At 37.5% G+C, this 7,533-nt stretch overlaps 1 pseudogene; it reads left to right on the forward strand.

The window, feature by feature from the left end:
- Positions 1–1,988: 1,988 nt before the first annotated feature.
- Positions 1,989–5,944, forward strand: LOC132514098 (52 kDa repressor of the inhibitor of the protein kinase-like; annotated as a pseudogene).
- Positions 5,945–7,533: the final 1,589 nt, after the last annotated feature.

Here is a 7,533-nt window from a genome sequence, read left to right on the forward strand (position 1 = left end):
ACAACTAGCAAGAGAGAAACACAACCCCACCCATTAGCAGGGAGGCTGCCTAAAATCATAATAAGGTCACAGCCGAAAACACAGCACAGGATGTGATCCTGCCCACCAGAAAGACAATATCCAGCCTCATCCATCAGAACACAGACACCATTTCCCTCCACCAGAAAGCCTACACAACCCACTGAACCAACCTTAGACACTGGGGGCAGACAACAAAAACAACAGGAACTATGAAACTGCAGCCTGCAAAAAGGAGACCCCAAACACAGTAAGTTAAGCAAAATGAGAAGACAGAGAAACACACACAACAGATGAAGGAGCAAGGAAATAATCCACAAAACCAAACAAATGAAGAGGAAATAGACAGTCTACCTGAAAAAGAATTCAGAGTAATGATAGTAAAGATGATCCAAAATCTTGGAAATAGAAAGGAGAAAATACGAGAAAGGTTTAACAAGGACCTAAAAGAACTAAAGAGCAAACAAACAATGTTTAACAACAAAATGAATGAAATTAAAAATTCTCTAGGAGGAATCAATAGCAGAATAACTGAGGCAGAAGAACGGATAATTGACCTGGAAGATAAAATAGTGGAAATAACTACCAGAGAGCTGAATAAAGAAAACAGAATCAAAAGATTTGAGGACAGTCTCAGAGACTGCTGGGATAACATTAAATGCACCAACATTCGAATTATAGGGGTCCCAAAAGATGAAGAGAAAAAGAAAGGGACTGAGAAAATATTTGAAGAGATTATAGTTGAAAACGTCCCTAATATTGGAAAGGAAATAGTCAATGAAGTCTAATAAGTGTAGAGAGTCCCATACAGGACAAACCCAAGGAGAAACACGCCAAGACACATATTAATCAAACTAGCAAAAGTTAAATACAAATAAAAACTATTAAAAGCAGCAAGGAAAAAACAACAAATAACATACAAGGGAATCCCCATAAGGTTAACAGCTGATTTTTCAGCAGAAACTCTGCAAGCCAGAAGGGACTGGCAGGAAGTATTTAAAGTGATGAAAGGGAGAAACCTACAACCAAGATTACTCTACCCAGCAAGGATCTCATTCAGATATGACAGAGAAATTAAAACCTTTACAGAAAAGCAAAAGCTAAGAGAATTCAGCACCACCAAACCAGGTTTACAACAAATGCTAAAGGAACTTCTCTAGGCAGGAAACACAAGAGAAGGAAAAGAGATCTACAGTAACAAACCCAAAACAATTAAGAAAATGGGAATAGGAACATGCATATCACTAGTTACCTTAAATGTAAATGGATTAAATGCTCCAACCAAAAGACACAGACTGGCTGAATGGAGATAAAAATAAGACCCGTATATATACTGTCTACAAGAGACCCATTTCAGACCTAGGGACACATACAGACTGAAAGTGAGGGGATGGAAAAGATATTCCATGCAAATGGATATCAAAAGAAATCTGGAGTAGCAATTCTCCTATCAGAAAAAGTAGACTTTAAAGTAAAGACTATTACAAGAGACAAAGAAGGACACTACCTAAGGATCAAGGGATCGATCCAAGAAGAAGATATAACAATTGTAAATATTTATACACGCAACATAGGAGCACCTCAAAACATAAGGCAAATGTTAACAGCCATAAAAGGGGAAATCGACAGTAACTCAATCATAGTAGGCGGCTTTAACACCCCACTTTCACCCATGGACAAATCATCCGAAATGAAAATAAAAAAGGAAACACAAGCTTTAAATGATACCTTAAACAAGATGGATTTAATTGATTTTTATAGGACATTCTATCCAAAAACAACAGAATACACATTCTTCTCAAGTCCTCATGGAACATTCTCCAGGATAGATCGTATCTTAGGTCACAAATCCAGCCTTAGTAAATTTTAGATAATTGAAATCGTATCAAGTTCCGTGGCCCCGACAGGCGGGCGGGCTTCCCTGAGGAGGTGGGGAGGGGAGGGTTGGGCTGGCCAGCGGGCAGATGATGATGCTGATCTTCTGTGTGGCCCCCAACAGCATACAGAAGAGTACGCAGTTTGACCTGGCCTTTTTCAGGTTCCCACAGGATCCAGCCAGATGCCTGAAGTGGCTGGAGAATTGTAGGAGAGCAGACTTCAAAGATAAAACACCTGATCAACTAAATAAACACTATCAATATTGTGACAAACAGTTTGAGACTTCTGTGATCTGTAGAACTAGTCCTTATAGGAGAGTTCTTTGAGATAATGCGATACCAACAATATTTGATCTTACCAGCCATTTGAAAAATCCACACGGTAGACACAGAAAATGAATAAAAGAATTGAGTTAAGATCAAATCAGGACACTGAAACAGAAAAAAATTGATGAAACTTCTGAAGAGGAACCAAAACATAAGGAAATAAACAACAGCAATGCAGACGAAGGGAGTGAAGAGCAGGATGAAGACATTTTACCTTTAACCCTTGAAGAGAAGGAAAACAAATACTTAAAATCTTTATTTGAAATTTGATTCTTATGGGAAAACAGAACATACCTCTGGATGGACTTGAAGCTTCTGAAGTCCCAGAAGGTCTCTTTACTCCTGATAACTTTCAAGCACTGCTGGAGTGCCAGATCAATTCTGGTGAAGAGGACCTGAGAAAGCGCTTTGAATCAACAGGAGTGAACACATTGTTCTGTTCGAAAACACAGCAGAAACAGATGCTAGAGATCTGTGAGAGCTGCATTTGGGAAGAAATTCTCAGGTAAGTGAGAGACTCTCACTTCTTTTCCATCGTCACTGACGACGTGGCGGACATAGCAGGGGAAGAGCACCTGCCTTTGTTGGTGAGGTTTGTTGATGAAGCTCACTACCTGAGAGAGGAATTTGTGGGCTTCCTGCCTTATGAAGCTGATGCAGAAATTTTGGCCGTGAAATTTCACACTACAATAACTGAGAAGTGGAGATTAAACATGGAGTACTGTCGTGGCCAGGCTTAGATTGTGTTCAGTGGATTTTCTTCCAAAATGAAAGTTGTTGCTTCTAGACTTTTAGAGAAGTATCCCCAAGCTATCTACACACTCTGCTCTTCCTGTGCCTTAAATATGTTGTTGGAATTATCAGTGTCTCTTATGGGAGTATCTGTCGCATTAGGAACAATTGAGGAAGTTTGTTGTTTTCTCCATCAATCACCACAACTGCTTTTAGAGCATGACAATGTAATTTCTGTCCTATTTCAAAACAGTGAAGAAAGGGGCAAAGTACTGAAGGAAATTTGCCATTTCTAGTGGACAGGCAGGCATGATGCTTTTGAAATCTTAGTGGACCTCCTATAAGCACTTGTTTTATGTTTAGATGGTATAAATAATGACACATGTTAGATGGAATAACTGTATAGCTGGCCGACCATTTGTACTCTGTAGTGTGGTAACAGATTTTGATTTAATCATTACCACTGTTGGTTTTAAAAATGTTCTATCTTTTACAAGAGACTTTGAGAAAAATCTTCAGGGGCAAACTTCTGATGTCTTCTTTGCAGCCAGTAGTTTGACTGCAGTGCTGCATTCACTAAATGAAGTGATGGAAAATATCGAAGTTTATCATGAATTTTGGTTTGAGGAAGCCACACATTTGGCAACCAAACTTGATATTCAGATGAAATTCCCAGGGAAATTTCACAGGGCTCCACACAGTAACCTGGAATCTCAGCTAACCTCTGAGAGTTACTATAAAGAAACTCTAATGGAAACACAAAAGACCCCGAATAGCCAAAGCAATCTTGAGAACGAAAAAAGGAGCTGGAGGAATCAGGCTCCCTGACTTCAGACTATACTACAAAGCTACAGTTATCAAGACAGTATGGTATTGGCACAAAAACAGAAAGATAGATCAATGGAACAGGATAGAAAGCCCAGAGATAAACCCATGCACATATGGACACCTTATCTTTGATAAAGGTGGCAGGAATGTACAGTGGAGAAAGGACAGCCTCTTCAATAAGTGGTGCTGGGAAAACTGGACAGATACATGTAAAATTATGAGATTAGATCACTCCCTAACATCATACACAAAAATAAGCTCAAAATGGATTAAAGACCTAAATGTAAGGCCAGAAACTATCAAACTCTTAGAGGAAAACATAGGCAGAACACTCTATGACATCAATCACAGCAAGATCCTTTCTGACCCACCTCCTAGAGAAATGGTAATAAAAACAAAAATAAACAAATGGGACCTAATGAAACTTCAAAGCTTTTGCACAGCAAAGGAAACCACAAACAAGACCAAAAGACAACCCTCAGAATGGGAGAAAATATTTGCAAATGAAGCAACTGACAAAGGATTAATCTCCAAAACTTACAAGCAGCTCATGCAGCTCAATAACAAAAAAACAAACAACCCAATCCAAAAATGGGCAGAAGACCTAAATAGACATTTCTCCAAAGAAGATATACAGACTGCCAACAAACACATGAAAGAATGCTCAACATCACTAATCATTAGAGAAATGCAAATCAAAAGTACAATGAGATATCATCTCACACCAGTCAGAATGGCCATCATCAAAAAATCTAGAAACAATAAATGCTGGAGAGGGTGTGGAGAAAAGGGAACACTCTTGCACTGCTGGTGGGAATGTGAATTGGTTCAGCCACTATGGAGAACAGTATGGAGGTTCCTTAAAAAACTGCAAATAGAACTACCATATGACCCAGCAATCCCACTACTGGGCATATACCCTGAGAAAACCAAAATTCAAAAAGAGTCATGTACCAAAATGTTCATTGCAGCTCTATTTACAATAGCCCAGAGATGGAAACAACCTAAGTGCCCATCATCGGATGAATGGATAAAGAAGATGTGGCACATATATACAATGGAATATTACTCAGCCATAAAAAGAAACGAAATTGAGTTATTTGTAATGAGGTGGATAGAACTAGAGTCTGTCGTACAGAGTGAAGTAAGTCAGAAAGAAAAAGACAAATACCGTATGCTGACACATATATATGGAATTTAAGAAAAAAAATGTCATGAAGAACCTAGGGGTAAGGCAGTAATAAAGACGCAGACCTCCTAGAGAACGGACTTGAGGTTATGAGGAGGGGGAAGTGTGAACTGTGACAGGGCGAGAGAGAGTCATGGACATATACACACTAACAAACGTAGTAAGGTAGATAGCTAGTGGGAAACAGCTGCATGGCACAGGGATATTGGCTCGGTGCTTTGTGACAGCCTAGAGGGGTGGGATAGGGAGGGTGGGAGGGAGGGAGATGCAAGAGGGAAGACATATGGGAACATATGCTTATGTATGACTGATTCACTTTGTTATAAAGCAGAAACTAACACACCATTGTAAAGCAATTATACCCCAATAAAGATGTTTAAAAACAACAACAACAACAACAACACCAAAAAAGAAACTCTAAGTGTTCCAACAGTGGAACACATTATTCAGGAACTGAAATGTATATCCTCAGAACAGCACCTCAGAGCTCTTAAATGCTTATCTCTGATACTCTCTGTCATGGAACAGCTCAAATTCAATACGTCAGAGGAGCATCATGCTGACATGTACAACAGTGATTTACCTAATCCTGACACATGCTCTGCTGAGCTGCATTGTTGCAGAATCAAGTGGAAACACAGAGGGAAAGATATAGAACTTCCATCCACTATTTTATGAAGCCCTTCATCTGCCAGACATCAAGATTTTTCCTAATGTTTATGCATTGCTGAAGGTCCTATGTATTCTTCCTCTGATGAAGGTTGAGAACCAACGCTATGAAAATGGGCAAAAGTGTCTCAAAGCATACCCGAGGAATACTTTGACAGACCAAAGGTCAAGTAACTTAGCTTTCCTTAACATAAAATTTGATATAAAACAACATTTGGATTTAATGGTGGATACATATATAAAACTATATACAAGTAAGTCAGAGCTTCCTACAGGTAATTCAGAAACCATTGAAAATACCTAAGAGACTTTTAAAATAGGCGTTCTCTTATATTTGATATTTGAAAAAAATCTGTAAGAAATTTGAAAATATCTTACAGAAAAGTTGTAAGGTGTACGTAGGCCAGTTAATCACTGAATATCTTGACCTGTAGGCTTCCCATTGAGACATTAGTCATTGATAATCTGCCTGTCTAAATGACCCATTTGAAGTCCCATGCTTTGGAGACCTAACTGTTCTTTCAGAAGATAGCATTGAAAGTACCATATTACGCTCTGTGATCTCTGCTAATGGCATTTTGGAACTGTATAAGTTAAGTCATTTTAGACATAACATTAATCACTGTGGATCCAACTGTCAGATAGTGAGTTATCAGTTCTTTGAAGAAATAAATTTTGAGGAGGTACAGGAGGAAGGAATACATTTTATAAAACATTACAATGAAACTCATGACTGACCTTTGAATAGTAGGAGTTTTAAGTATGCTGTTAAATACCTGTAAGGGACCGTTAAGAAAATTATCAGACTCTGAGACAAACGTCTAAGCTTGCTAAACAAGGATTTCAGTGTAGATTTTGTTTTTATCAAATGAAGTTGAAGGAATAAGTTATAGTTAAATTTGAATGGAAGAGCCTGCCATTGTTGTTCCACATCTGATTGTTGCTGCTTACATTCCTTTATTGAGCCTAGATCTTCATAAGCTTTTTGACAGGTATATTTTGAACACTTCTGTTTCATGGTCAAGACAGGATCACAAGCCATGGATATTAACAACTGATTTGTCTGTTTTCTTTTGCCTTTTTCCATGACTGTATATACTGCCTCATATTGATTTACAACCAAAACCTAGAAAACCTACAAAAATAAGTGTTTTATGGTTTATCTAGGAATAATACAGAAAATATTGCTGTTATTTTTGGTGAAGAAAATCAATTTTGTATAGTTTACTTCAACCTAAATAAAATGTGAATTTTGTTTAAAAATGAAGAAACAAAAAAACACAAGAAATAGTACCAAGTATCTTTTCCAACCACAACACTATGAGACTAGATATCAATTATGGAAAAAAATCTGTAAAAAATACAAACACATGGAGGCTGAACAATACTGAACAATACTACTAAATAACCAAGAGATCACTGAAGAAATCAAAGAGGAAATCAAAATGTCCCTGGAAACAAATGACAATGAAGACACAACAACTGAAAACATATGGGATGCAGCAAAAGCAGTTCTAAGAGGGAAGTTTATAGCAATACAATCCTACCTCAATAAACAAGAAACAGCTCAAATAAACAACCTAAACTTACACCTAAAACAATTAGAAAAAGAAGAGCAAAAAATCTCCAAACTTAGCAAAAGGAAAGAAATCATAAAGACCAGATCAGAAATAAATGAAAAAGAAATGAAGGAAACAAAAGCAAAGATCAATAAAACTAAAAGCTGCTTCTTTGAGAAGACAAAATTGATAAACCATTAACCAGACTTACCAAGAAAAAAAAAGGGAGAAGACTCAAATCAATATAATTAGAAATGAAAAAGGAGATGTAACAACTGACACTGAAGAAATACAAAGGATCATGAAAGATTACTACAAGCAACTCTATACCAAT

The sequence above is a fragment of the Lagenorhynchus albirostris genome, chromosome X, assembly GCF_949774975.1.
Source record: "Lagenorhynchus albirostris chromosome X, mLagAlb1.1, whole genome shotgun sequence".
Classification (NCBI taxonomy): Eukaryota; Metazoa; Chordata; class Mammalia; order Artiodactyla; family Delphinidae; genus Lagenorhynchus; species Lagenorhynchus albirostris.